This window comes from Lathamus discolor, chromosome 1 (genome assembly GCF_037157495.1).
Source record: "Lathamus discolor isolate bLatDis1 chromosome 1, bLatDis1.hap1, whole genome shotgun sequence".
Taxonomy (NCBI): Eukaryota; Metazoa; Chordata; class Aves; order Psittaciformes; family Psittacidae; genus Lathamus; species Lathamus discolor.
Genome location: NC_088884.1, coordinates 110,463,824 through 110,479,238, shown reverse-complemented (window position 1 = coordinate 110,479,238; position 15,415 = coordinate 110,463,824).

Genomic DNA, 15,415 nt, shown 5'->3' with positions numbered 1-15,415 from the left:
TGTGACTTTACTATGGCCTACGCTACTTCTGACCTTGAAAGTACCAGTCAGAGGCATTAGCACAGTAGAAATTAGCTCTGTGAATGGGAAAGACTGAAGGCAAACCTAGAAGTACAGCACCAGAAATGACCTTGTGGCTTTACGCTTTTGAAGTGATTATCCTTCTGTTTTTAATGGCCAGAAGAACAGGGGCTAAAATAATTTTCTTTCATACTTATAATATTCCTTTCCCTATTTTAGAACCCTGTTTTCTTGTCCATACAAGGAATCAGGGAGTAATAAGGTGAAATAAAAATGTACAGAACATAAGCTACTTTATACTCTACCCCTGGTGAACATTCCCAGGGCACAGCAAAACAAACTTTATTACAGGGAGTCTCCCTCTTTCACACCATGTGTCTTGTAGGTACGGCAGTCTGGCTGTATGTATAGATGGTCTAACAACTTCATTAAAGCCTAACATAAAAATACAACCAACCAAAAAGCCCCAAAACCCCAACACCACCACCCCGAAACCAAACCCAAAAAAGGCAAAGCCTTGACAGACCTCCCATTGGTTAGGAAATTCCCAAAGTATTTATGAATCAAAACAGAGGGTTTTTGAAAGTGAATAGATTGTTAGCTCTTCCCCGATATACACTAAAATACTGTTGTTTTAGGAATATTAATCCCAAAAGATTATTTTGATTTTTGACATGAAAATAATTTAAAATATTTCTGTTAAGAAGTATAACTAATTACTTTCCTTCCATTTAGTTATCTTATTTATTCATTAAAGGATATATTAAAACTGGAGTGTGAAATGCTGCATGAGTATGCATCAGCCCCACATGCTTCATCTCATGTTTTGAGATGAACAAAAGTTATAGCTGCCCCTTAAAAGGTTAAAGACTGTTACACTACTGTTTTAGGACTGATGCAAACAAAGGAAAACTAGACATTCAACAATGTCATCTGCTGCAATACTTTCAATCAGACTGTTATTCAACTTGGTAAAATAACAGAAGTTATAAAACTAGATCTTAATCTCTTATGTTTTTTACATTCACCGGGCCACAGGTAATGTCTTTCCTGACTCATACTGCGGTCTCTCTGTTTTAGCACTGACAGCAAAGGTGTTAGGCTGCAGAAGCAATTGTCTTCTGTACATCATCTACCTTTCAAATCGAGATAGCTTTGGTTTTTTTGGTTTTGTTTTTTCAGTTTTTTTTCTTTCACTGAATGACAGAATGGTTGAGATAGGAAGTCACCCCTGGAGATCATCTGGTTCAGCTCCCTCTGCTTAAGCAAGGTCACCTAGACCTGCATGCCCTGGACCATGTCCAGATGGCTTCTTTTAAATAGCTCCTGGAAGAGACTCTACAGACACCCTGGGCAACCTATGCCAGTACTCAGTCACTCTCACAGTAAAAAGAAGTTTTTCTTGCTGTACTAAACAGCAAGAACCTCCTGTGTTTCAGTTTGTGCCCACTGCCTCTAATCCTGCCACTGGGCACTGCTGAAAAGCACTTGGCCCAGCATCTTTGCACTTTCCATTCAGGTGTTTGCCCACGATGAGATTTCCCCCCGAGCCTGAACTCCCTCATCAATCTCAGCCTTTCCTCATAGGAGAGATACTCCAGTCCCTTACTCATCTTCAAGGCCCTTTGTTGGGCTCTCTCCAGTATATCCATGTCTCTCTTATACTGAGGAACCCACAGATAGACACAAAACTCCAAGAATGACCTCATGAATGTTTTTTTTGTTTTCCTATTTAAAGAGTAACTTTATCTATAATGCACCTGATTTTAGGTCATAGCTTGCCTTTCTGCAGTCATGAACTCCTGAGAAATTATCACTCAGGGAGAGAGGGACTGGAATCCCTAAGCAAAGCATCTAAAACCTTCCTGCCTGTGTAGTCTCAGAAATGCTTGTATTTTTCTTCCAATTAGTATCAATTTCAAGGGCAAATGAATGCCAACATGCCAAGAATACACCCAACCCAGCCATTCAATTCAGGAGTTTCAGATAATTCAAAGAATAACCAAAAGGATATTCCTTTGGACAGCACCCCAGAGCACCTTAGTTTAAGTCCTAGCACTCTCGAGCCTATATTAACTGTTTAACTGTGTTAACGTTGTTGTACACTCTCTTTCTTTCTTCTATTTGGGCAAAGAACATCCTTCAGCACCCTACCCAATAAATAGCTGTAATTTCCTCAGATACTCTAGCGGAAGGGACAGTATTAATATCTATATTAAAATGAATCTGAATTTGATGAGTGCTCAGATGTGTAGGGAACTGCTTGGGCTTTGCTGCTAATATGAGAAAAATCTGTCAATACATAAGACCTACTTCAGAACATGTCTGAAAATGTAGCACCCACTAGAGTCCATATCAAAGGAGTCAAGGCAGCTGAATGCATGCTTGTCCTTACTGGAGTGCTCTGTGCCCTGAAGGCATACACCTTCATGTCCAGAATTAATCAGCTAAAAATAACGTGGCTGGAGGCCCCAGCTTTTCTTGTTTGCAACAGGAAAACAGCCTGGAGGCTGCTGATCTGAAATAGGTTTGGTTTTGGTGGGATGCATAACTCTGCCTGCACCAGCTGCTTGATATCCACCTCACCCTCAGAAGAAAGGCTGCCAGTATTGCTACATTTTTCAGTCAGTAGAATGTAATCAATTTTAAGGATAAGGAAATACATGAGGCCCCTAAACCTAATCCAGTCTAATTTTACTCTAAAATACATAAACGAGGACAGAAGGGGAAAAAAGTGGTTTCTCAGACATGTTACTGTGATTTCAATTTCAAACCAGGGTTGAATTACTTCCCTTCAATTTGCTTTTCACCCCCTCAAAAGTAACTTAAAGTTGTTTGTTTAAGCACTGGAAATCTCTCCTGGACCACTCACCAGATGAAATTAAGTGGAAAGACTCTTCAACAAGATTCAGCTGACCTGCAAACCTGTCTGAGAATTTGTGAACTATATTTAATGATGTTTCCTTCCTTAATAGTTTATTTGAAAAATGTTAGTACGCATATGCCTGTCCTTATTTCTCTAAAGAAATATGATAATACTACTTTCAAAATGTCTCCCCTACATAGTACAGTACACACTAATCAGGAAATACATGTAAATTGGAGTAATAAGCATGAAGAAAGCAATAAAAAATGTGCATACCCAGATTCCTGGGTAAGTCTTACCAGTAAGTCTAATGATAAGAAGGGAAATTCTAAAGTTTATCATATTGATATTGTCAAAATTCTGAAACAATTTGAAATAAAGGGATCTATCGCCACCACACATTCTCTTCTAAATAGACACTTACACCCTTCTTCCCTGCCAAATATCAAGCACTATAAGAAAAAGCATTTCATGGAAGTACAGAGTGAGGTCTTTATGCACTCCAGACAAGCTCCTGTTTAAAACAAAGAGAATTAGATGCACAGACTCCAGAAACCGGGTTCCTTCAGGCCAAATGCAATCCTTATTTAGGAAACCTCCCCTTTCCTCCTTGTGCTGTTGCTGCAGTCATTGGAAGTCCTTATCAAATCAATATCACTTAAGAAATACCAGGATATGTGTCCTACACTTGCACAGTTAACTTTACAAGAACGCCTTTGTGGCCATTTCAACATGATTAATGTAGGGTTCTGATATCCCTAGAGCACTGCAACCTTGCATTTCTATGTAAATATAATCTTTTTTCATACAATTTGAGTGCCTGAGGACCTCTTGACAGGGATCGAGAAAGAGAAGTTTATTTCCCGTAGCATCTTGCTAGGAAGCAACCTGCCACAGGTGGATTGCACAACAGTCTGCAAAGGAGAGGGAGCACTCAAAAGGACTCTCCTTGCTATCTCAGAAGGTTTCTATCCATCCCAGGACAACACTCTCTCCAGCTGCAGCTCCTTTCCAGTTACTGTTCTCAACAAGAAAAGCAGAGTGTGGCTATAGTTTCCCAAATGTAAGAACTCAGACTATAATGCCCTCGCAGGATTACCTGTAATCTCTCATTGGATTTAGCCTAAAAGGAAAAAAGTGTGAAGTTTTCATGGCAATGATTTAGCTGCTACTCTTAATACAAGAAAAATCTGCTAGTTCACAGTCCTGCAAAAACATGTGGGTTGTGTAAATTTACACTTACTCTAATACCTAAAGATTGCCTAAGAGAAGTGGTTCATATGTTAAGGGATTAGAAAATTGTTCTAAATGCACTCAGAATTTATGATCTCATTCCCAGGCCTATTGGTCAGAGTTGTCAATCATCTCCCATAATCCACTATTTCAATTAAAGAAGAGGTAAAGGGAAAGGAAAAAGAAAATTAGAGAGACATGTATGAGATGGAGATGACCTAACTCTATGATTCAACTGCTTAAGGAGAGATCAAATCTAATTCACTGCTGACATTCATCAGCAGAAATATATTTCATTGTCCAGATGAGGAAAGCATTCACACACACTTAATTTTAAGCATGTGCTTAACACTCACTGCCCTTTAAACTAAGAAAAAATATTAACTTGGAACTTAGTGCACTGCACATGCTGCTTTTTGACAGTGAACTCACTGATTAAAAGGCTACCAAGAAAGTAACGCTTTTGTAAAGCCTTTTGACTACATAACTTCTAAAAAGGGGATGACTTGCATCACACATTCAAGTCAAATTCAACTATTCTGCAGATCAACATGAATCTGTATGAGTAAAGCCAGGAGTGCCAGCAGCTAGCTCTTAGTACAGACCAAATCTTAAAATTACTGCTCTGGTCTTCATTTGACAATATCTTCTGTGTCACGCTACACTGAAAATCTGTTTTTTTCATATAAATTAGAAGAAAAGACCTTTTGGTAGCATGGGAGTCCTAGGCTGCACTGTACTTTCTAACATTAGATACACATTGCTTCAGTTTAACTTTATTTCTTACACTATTTCCAAGCTAACAGAATTTGTTAGCTATTTATTAAGAGATAGCAACATTCATTTTTCATCAGCTTAGTATTCCACGAAAGCAATACATTTTCTGCACGTAAGGAAGTATTTGCTAGCCAATATTAACCAACAACTGTGAAAGTAGACAAAATAATGTGACCACATTTCACTTTTATCTGTATGTTTTTTTTCTAGTATCTAGATTTTAGTTTAGTAATTAATACATTTTTTGCTTACAGGTCAAAAGTAAAATAGTCCAGCTACATTAAAAATACACTGGCATCTTTATTAACATGGTAATAATTTAAGAATGTCTTAAAAGTTTTACATCCTGTAAATATTGAACTAAATCAAATAAACATTATAGAACAAATTTAAAATGTTAGGACCTGTTTTAAAAGCACAATTTTCTTAGCTTAAAACACAGTGAGCATTAAGCATGTGCTTAAAATCAAGTGTGTGTGAATGCTTTGATAAACAGCATTTAAAGATGTTTGCATTTTCCCTTAATCAAAGGCAAATGCATATTTATTTTCTTCCCCATAAGACACGACTCCAGGTAAGTTTATATGGTGTCCTAAAAACAGACATACAACAACCTTGCTAGTAGAGCTTTAAAAATTTCTACATCCCCAAGAATAACACTTTAATAATCAGATTATTTTTGTGCATTTGACATATTTGACTCATGAACACCCATTTTTTGTGCCGATCTGAGTGAAGATTTCTGGCTAGAGCTTGGGTGACAACACTATTAAAAGCAAAGCTCTTGGATAAAATGTGAATCATCAGTTCTGTTCTGTTCAATATGGTTTGCAGCTTCATCCTGTGCAGTATTCCTGCAGGTCCAAAGGAAATTATGCTACAAAACATGTCTTCAATGGCTTTTCACACATACTTTGGTCACAAAAATTACTTGAATTATATAGAGCAACAGCATCTGTGTTGGCAACTACTCTCTCCCATTTTGTTGCAATTGAATGTGGCTATAAAACATGAACGAAAACAATGTCCGGTCTTAATGCAATTTTTTTGTATATAATATTTTCTTATAATCACTCGCATGCTACATACAGCTAACTCCCAATTTTTTTTTTGTTTTGTCATTCCACAGTAGCCATAACACTCTGCATATTTAAAAAATAGATTCCTAGCACTGTCACTATCACTAAAGTGAAAAAAAATGATTACTACATCATTTCTTACAGCCATTGTCAAAACACGGGTCTAATACTGTATATTATGCCATTAGAAACAATACATCCTTTTTGTCAGGAAAGAGAAATTAAAAATTATTTGAAACATCTTAGCACATTTATTCCTAGGGCTTTTGGGGAGGCAGACGGAAGAAGAGATTGTATGATGTGAACCTTATACACTACCACCTATTGCTGCTTCAACACAGTAAATAACCGTGTTTATATCATACATTTTCCTTTTGGCATTCTCTGCTAGTGCTTTTCAAGTTCACTAGGAATGATAGTCCTTGTGAGAACAACAGATGGATAATATGTTTACATTCAGGGATTGATATTATTTAAACATCACCATCCAGATTTGCCAACAAACCTTAGCAAAGCCGTGAAACAGCCCTGCTGCTTTACTGCGACCCCTCCTTATGGAGGGCTGTTTTGACCTGTGAGTTAACTTGGTGTTGGCACTGAAAGATAACACTGACATGCTTGAGTTAACATTTCATCCCAGTTGCATTCAAGAATATTTCTGCTTGATTCATTTCTCTGCATTTTCATCCCCAACTTCAATTTACATCATTCTCCACATATGTTTCCAGTCTGCCTTTATTCTCTATTTGTTGGTTGTATTAACAATATATTAGCACTGTATAAATACCCAGTATCAATGCGTTTGCATCAGGTACTGAGTTAAAAAACTAAAAAAAATAATTAAAAAATCTGCATAAAAAACTAAGTTTGTAAACATACTGTCTAAAGTTGCGCACCAGTAATACACATTTCTCTCAGGAACCTATCAGTCATCATCAAATCCGGGCATCAGACTTTCAGCTCAGTTAATTACATTTGCTGTCTGTGTAAGTATAATTAGAAAAAATTACTTTAGAGCACAAATCAGATTGTAGAGTCTTTTCTATTAAGGCAATTTGAAACCACAGGTCTGGATGCAAGGCTGCATATTGCTCATGTGAACAAGCCCTAAGTATCTTTAATCAACTCCATAAATAACTGCAGTGCTGACAAAGTCAGCAAACTCACCACTTGTCCGTCTCTCCCTGGAACACCAGGCACTCCGACAGAACCCTGGTGGGAAACAGACGCCAGCGTTTAGCAAATTAAACAGGTCATGAAACCTTTCATCTCTTAATACAGTGCTTAGAAATAACGCTGAATGCTTGCTTATTGTAACTGCAATAAATTATCCCAAAACTAATATTTATCCAAGCTGAGCTCTCTTTTAATGTGAGATCTTATACCAATTATACATGTTCTCATGCTGCACATTTTAGCGACTGTCTCACTGTATGGCCTCTTTCAGAAACAAGCTTCGAGCTTTGTAAGCTTGTGGATGCTTCACAAGAAATGTAAGAATTAAAATGCAATTCTATTTAATGCTTTTGATAATTTTTGAGCCTGATCCTACACAAACAAACATACCATCTGAACAAAATTATTCATGCTTCAAGAGGGATGCTTCAAGCTCAATAACTGGTAGCGCCGATCTATCTTAAGGCTTTTAAGAGATGATCTGCAATAATTCAGCCTGACAGTGCAAATTACAGATACCCTTTTAAATTAAATCAGTATTATTGCAATAAAAATTTAAAAGCCAACACAAGGAGCAAAGAGGAAAGCAAAATATTAATACTGACTTGTAACCTCTGAGGGATCTTTTTACAAAGCAATCACACTATAAGTTTCTATACGATGGACAATTTTTCCGAAGGAACTTGTGTGACTTGTTACGGATGTTCAGTGAAAACCTGAGGCATGAAGAAAGCAGGAACACTATGTGTGCTTATCCAGCATTATCCTCTTTTTGTATAATAATGGTGTTGCTCAGCAAGGAAACTGAGAGCATTGTTTTTCATTTATAAACAACTTAATAGGATACAAAAGCGTGATAGCTGTATTTGAAAGGGTGGCACTCTAAAAAGAGGCCAGGGGACTGGGAAAAGCAAAGGCTCTGTCAACAGTGAAGTGTGCAGTTTCATGGGACCCTTAAGACAAATAAGCACCCTGTGAATCCCTTTATGCACTGATTTTTTTTTTTTTTATTTTATCCAAAAAAAAATATCAGTGTGTGACATTTCCCCATCTATTCATATTGGTTGGAGGTTTCACTAGAAATGGATTAGTCAAAGGGCACCAACACCCAGAAGCATGTACCCAGAATGGATGCACATGTTTGCCAATGAATAGAGTTGAGAAATCCTGAGAAAAAAGAGAAAGAAGCAACTGATGAGGGTCTTGAAAAAACTCCAACATTTGAATGCCCAAGGGGCTCCAGCTCATAACAGAGCTATAAATTAATAAGAAATAATACCGTGGCATCCCACTGCATCTCCATGACCCAGAATGCTCTCTCCTTGCTGCCAAAGCTTCCATTTTAGCATTCGTGTTGCCTCTTTTTGCTGGATGCATGGTCATGACTACCAAGGGTTCCTAGTGAACATTTCCACATCTTTCTATCACTTTTCCAAAAAACTAGAAGACAAAGCTCAGGAGGGCATTAAACCAGCAGCCTCAATAAACTATCATATTTATAACAGTTCCTGCTCCCCGTGACAGTCTTATAGCTGTTGATTTTTCTTATGAGACATAGGATGTTAGGGAGTGTAAATAAAGCTGATTCTACCATGTCAAGTTATCAGATATTCAAAAGCTAATCAGCAGATGAGTTTTGCTGATGCTGTACATGTAAAATACCCTCCTCCCTGAACCTGAGGGCACAATTTTAAGTGGCAACTTAGACATCAGCACAGCTTTAAAATGCCACATTCCTATATTGTGAAACATGAAGGGTAGTCCTCTCCCTCAGTCTGCAAGTTCTGCACAGCCCACAGCTGTGCTTTCCATTAATTTATATGCTTTGGGATTACATTTTTATGTATCAGTGAGGTTTTCTTTCTTTTGTTCAAAAAGTTCCATTTGAACAGATGTAAACAAATCTTCACCTTAAAGAACATTATCTTAGAAGAAGAAAGACAGAGGTAGAATCCTTCTCACACATGTTAATACTACTTATTCATTTCCACTTTCTTTTTTGTTTATAGATTTCAAGCCTGTTTTATGAAATATCTTCCATACAATTTATTAATCTTTTGAAATCAACTAGAAAATTACTTGCCTTGGTGGTGTGTGGGTGAGATGCTGGAAAAGTGGCACTTACTAGCTGTTATTGCTGATATATCTAGGACTGTTTTAATGGTGTAATTCCATAAATCCTAAACTCACTACATCAAACTGAGGCAGTCAGGTTTAATGAGTGTAAATAATGCCGACAGCATTCCCAGGAAGTCAGGTCTCGAGTTACTGAAGGAACAGGAAGATACTGGCACACCACCTGAACACCATCAACCAAGCCCCATTTATCAGCAACACCTATGTCCTTTGTTTCTGGTGGTCAGTTCTTTAGTCATATGGCACTGATCTACTTGAGTAAGGACATGCATTTAATCAGAAACTCTATCTCCCCACCTTTCACAGCATTTTAACATTGGTTTCCTAGTCGTACCAGTGCACAAATAAGAAAGTTATAGCAACCTTTTCACCTGAAAGTTGAGCAGACAGATTGAAAACAGTCTGTTCTCTATTGCTTGGACTTCCTATGATGGGGGAAATGAGAAATCCGATGTCTCACATTATATGGCTGCATTTTGCAAAAACAAAATTCAGAGCCTAAACTAACTGATTCAATGCAGTGTACAGTAGCTAATTCCATTCACCTTTTCTGCTTGCAATTTGGCACCAGCAGGAATAATCACTTTCACAGTATTGTTTATACTATACCTTTTGTCCTGGAGGCCCCTGAGGTCCCTGCAAAGGGAAAACAATTCAATTAACATCATAACTCTAGCCAATTTAAACTGAAATGACCAGTTAAAACTGTCTTATTGTGTAAGCATTCTGATACTGGACTGAAACCGGCTGATGTTTTATACATCAAGTAAAACTTTATGCTCAAAATGCACAATGGATCTTTTCTCTTTTGGAACTAACTACTAACTGTAAGACTCAAATTTTCCCCTTCTAATCTTCTCTTCCAACCCATCTGTTTCTTCTAGTACTGACAAATCTGTCAGCATTAAGGTGACAGTGGTTTTTCTCCTTCTGATACCAGCTAACAGCCAGCTGTGTGTCCACAGTAATAAATCTGCTCAGCAGCATATAAACAAGGTTTATGCAAACAAGTATTTTGAAGATAAAAAGAAGCATAAACGTCATAATCGCCTCACTTTCTAGGTATCAGCATGCATTACTATTTTTTTCCCAACACGTGATCTGTGACATCATTTGCAAGTTAAGAGAAAAATAATTAAGAATTAACTTCAGAAATCATTAAGAATGCACTTGGGAAGTAAAGAATCACCATTTCATCCCCATGACTTGGGAAGGCAGGAAGAGATATCTCAATTCAGGGAAGCTTAACTGCTTAATGTCATACAGGCATCAAAGTCTCATTGATATTAATGGGACTCATTTCTCATTTGGCTTCTCTGAAATACCCAGGCTGTTTTTGGCCACAGTGGAGAGGGGAGGCAGGAGGGAAATAGATTAGCTAACCATATCTTTGACATTTTCACAGTCTTTTTTGGTAAGAGCCAGACGATGTCCACCACAGTTCTTACACATTCTTCCCCATGTTCCTACTACAGATGCTGGTGCAACCTGTGGGTGCTAGTGCTATATAAAGCAAGGTGGATTCATGAAGGTGCAGTCCATGAAGGTGCAAAACAAAAACCAAAACCTGAAGAATCCAAATCTTTCTGATGTATGAAAGAATAAAAGAGCAATTGACATCAGAACTGCAATTATTAAAAAAAAAAAGAAAAGTATTTCTGCTTCAAAATGCAGCGCCAATTTTATTCTTGATGTAGTTTGAAATTAGGTGGAATCCTGCCCTGTTGGTAGATGCATGGCTTGTTGGAACACTGCTCTGGTAGAAGTTTAAACTGCTAAAATGGAAAAGCTCCAGTGGTTGTAATTCTGGGTCCTGGATCTACTGATGTGACTGAAAAGCCTGCTTTTTAAAATGTGGATTCTTACGTTGGTTATGCATTAAATCTTGCAGCAACATTGATGAGTGCTGCTTCTTGAAAATTTACTGGTGGTGATCAGAACAACAAGTAGAGTAAACATCTGCTTCTTTAGACTGCAGAAAAATGCCCCCAGCCCACTGCATTTTGAAAAAAATGCTATTTAAATCAGGTCATCTTTTCAGTAAGTACCTGGATTCTAACCCTTAGATTTGCTGGAGTCTGAGGACACCAGTAGTACTGCAATGAAGTACAACCTATTTCTTACGCATCGCTTGCAAACAGTCTCCAAGAAAACTGAAATGGATTAAAAATGAGATACACAAATCAAGACGATACTGGTGAGTAAGAGTGGCCTGCTGGGTAAGGAACCATGGATAAAACAACATGCTCCACAAATACGTTTTTTTCCTCTTCTTCAAGAGAAGGAAGTTTCTTCCAGTGCCTGACACCATGGCAATGATGAATCAGGAATCATCCCCTTCTGTGAGAAAAGTGCAAGTTTAGCTAACATCTTGAAAAACCCCAAAGGATTAATGCTCAAACTAGAGCTTTCCTACATCACTGCTACCAAAATAGGCTCCAAACATCTATGTTCTGGGCGTCAGTTATCTGATGAACTTTCATATATTAACCAGTTGTATTTTGGGGATATTTCAGATCTTAAGAAAAATCCCTCATCAGTAGGCCAGACTGACCAGCTGAAGGAAGACCACCTTCATAGTTCAAACCTGCTATTTTTATGTCCCAGGAATGGAGATTGCCTCTTGAGCCTTTTTGTTACTAAAAAAGAAACCCAACTCAAAAAACAACCAACCAAACTGAAAAGTCTGACTTAAATGTAGTTAGAACAAATGTTCTGAGTCCAGAATTCTTCCTAGATCTCCCTTCTAATGTTACAGTTGTATTTTCCTCTTAAGCTTATTCTTGCTTTAGCAAGCTGCAAAACAAGAAATAATTCTGCCAATCAGAAGATTGGAGGTTCGACTCCTGCCTGGCTCGCATGAGGCACATGCCAAAGACAGGCTGTTGTGTGGCAGGACAGTTTGGCTTCCAATTTGTGTGCCTTTAATTCAGAGGGTGAAAACCTTCCCTTTGAGGAGAGCAATGGTGAAACGTGTTTGTGCTGGGGTTGTAGGAGGTGACACCTCATATAAGGGCTGGTGGCTGCTTTGCTGCTGCTGAACCCAGGACACCTGTAAACGTTAAAGCTGCAGTTTCAAAGCACACACATTCAGGGTGTGATACATTAGCCTCTTGAGGTGTTCTGTATTCAACTTCAGTGACTCAGTTGCTAAACACTTGAACTAGATGATCTTTTGAGGTCCCTTCCAACCCTTGGGATTCTGTGATTCTGTGATTCTGTGAAGATATGTATGTTTGGGTACTTTCAATTTGCAGGTCTGAGGCAGCAGTAAGGTTTTGTTTTACAAGGTATCAGAGTTCATGGACAGTGAGAACAAACACGAAATGAAAATGTCTTACAAAAATCAAATGAAAAAATGATTTTCTTTTTTTTTTTTTTTACACTGAAAAAGTTATATAGCAAAGTATGTCACAATGGTGCAATACACTCATTCAAAATAACTCTTATTCCAAAGCTTTGGGGAAAAAAAAGATCCTGTTTTTCTTTTAAACTTCCATATTTCCTACATAAAGTAAAAGCTCTTTGTAATAAGAAGGCCTCTAGGAAGTATTGTGTCTTTATTTCTGTGGGACAAAAGAAGTTTCAAGACTGTCACTGAGATGACATGTTTCCCCTTTGGTGTTGATAAGAATCCTTAAACACTTAGAATAGAATCATTTAGATTGGAAAAGACCTTTAAGATCATCAAGTCCAATCATTAACCTTACACTGCCAAGTCCACTACTAAATTGTGTCCCTAAGCACTTCATCTATGCATCTTTTAAATAGTTCTAGGTATGGTGACTCCTCCACTTCCCTGGGCAGCCTGTTCCAGTGCCTAACAACCCTATTCTGAGAAGGAATTTCTCCTAATATCTAATCTAAATTTCCCACGTGCAACTTGAAGCAATTTCCTCTTGTCCTAACACTTGACACTTGGGAGAAGAGACAGACCCCCACCTCACTCCATCCTCCTTTCAGGTAGTTGTAGAGAGCAACAAGGTCTGAGCCTCCTTTTCTCCAGGCTAAACAACCCCACTTTGCTGAGCTGCTCCTCACAGAACTGGTTCTCTAGACCTTTCACCAGCTTTGTTGCTCTCCTCTGGACACGTTCCAGCACCTCAATGTCTTTCTTGTAGTGAGGGGCCCAAAAATGAACACAGTATTTGCGATGCAGCCTCACCAGTGCTGAGTATGGGAGGACAATCACTTCCTTATTCCCACAGATTGATTTCTTACCAGTCTAAAGGCATAAAGAACTGAAGAAGGAAACCTGAACTAGTAGACGTACACGAAAAGGAAAGCACAGGTTTCATACAAAGTATTCATGTGCATTTCAGCAGAGCCTGTACTACCCACTGATCCCATTTTCTGTGTGTAGTGGGCATGTGATGTAATTCTGGAAATGTGTTCCTGCATGGTTGAGGAGTGTTTCATATAGACTGCAATGTCTAGAGTACAAGTATTGAAATGTGCAATGCTTTAGTATTGATGAATCACCTAGATAAAAGAATGACCAGCTAAGAAAACAGATTAACTATAATGGGAAATCTCACATAACTCGTGATTAAGTAGTACCCCCTCCCATGCTATCTACCTTAACTGATGAAAAGAGCAGCAGTAAGTATTAATTAGTGATCAGGAGGAGCTTTTTATTATCACTGCCTAGTCATTGTTGTGGCAGCCATTACTGAAGTACAGAAGTTACAAAACAGCAAAGACTACTGCTCCTGAGACTTCCTACAAGTCATGGCCAATGCAATTGTATTGGGGAAAAAACCGAATAGTTTCTGTGAGAGGCACAGGCTGAGAATTTCCATTTCATGTGCTAGTTCCTAGTAAGCTTTTGCAGCTAAACAGCATAAGAACACCACCTCATAAAACTTGCTATGAATATGCTACCATAATGAAACAAAGAAGGCTGCCGCAGTACTCTGGCCATTGAAAACAAAACCACAATTAGTAGGTTCCTGGAGGAGCTATGAAGATTCACACCAGCTGAGCATCTGGTCTTGGTCATTGGCCTAAAAGGTTGAATTGAACTTAGCAGCACTTCCCAGTCAGCTCTGCCTGATCCCTATGTGCCCATTTTATTCATTTTAACCTAAGGTGAAAAATTAATCTTAATCAATTTTAAAGATGTGACATTTTGCAGACTTAACTGCAAGGTTTCCACTGTCTTTCACAGAAATAGCAATTCGCTTTGGAAGAACATCCTCTTTATTCTGAATAACTAGCAAAAGCAGTAACATTAAGTCTTATTTTCTTGAACAGATGCCCAGCAAGACTGTATAAGCACATAACTACTAGTTTGGAAAACAATATATTTTAAAGCAGACGGATTTTACATTTGGATTGATCATTACAGTGCAGATATTTTTTGCAAAGAGACACCTTTACCTGACTTCTCTGGTTATTCTGGAGTGTTCTGCTCTTGCAAAACATCTGTAAAATTACTTACCTGTCTTTACAGCCAATTTTGGAGGATAAAAAAATATGCAGGTTTTTTTCAGTGACAAGAAATGGTTGATTCATACACTGAACATGTTTAAATTTACTTCTTTTCGAAGAAGCTGAAAACACTGCAAATTTTGATCTTTCAATTTTTTATGACTAGGCACTAGTTTAAAATACTTTACATATAAAAGCATCCAAAACTCTCCCATATGAAAATTAGAAACAAAACCACCTCATGCACACCTTCCACACTATTGCAACTTATGAATCTGAAAATGTAGATTTTCAGTGTCAGCCCCGGAGATTTCCCATCACCAACTCACTTTAATTTCTCATGAATAGTCTGCAACGAGAAATCCTAGCTCTTGGGTAGAAAAGAGTCACAAATTCATTAATGATTAATTCTGAAAATGAGAAAATAAAACAGGAAAATGTGTATGGCATTTAAGAGAGCACATAATGAGGAACAGCAGACAAATAGCATGAAAAGAAGGATGAATTATGAGAGGCAGAACACAACTTTAACTGAAAAGTCTGAAAAGCTAAGTAAATTGCTGGCCTTCTCCCTTGCATAAAACACATTTTGCTGGTTCCACATAGCATTTCAAAACTTAATCCCTTTGGTCACCCCACTACTTGGCCTTCCTCTGAATTCTCTTAATCCTTTCTGCACAGAGGAATGATAACC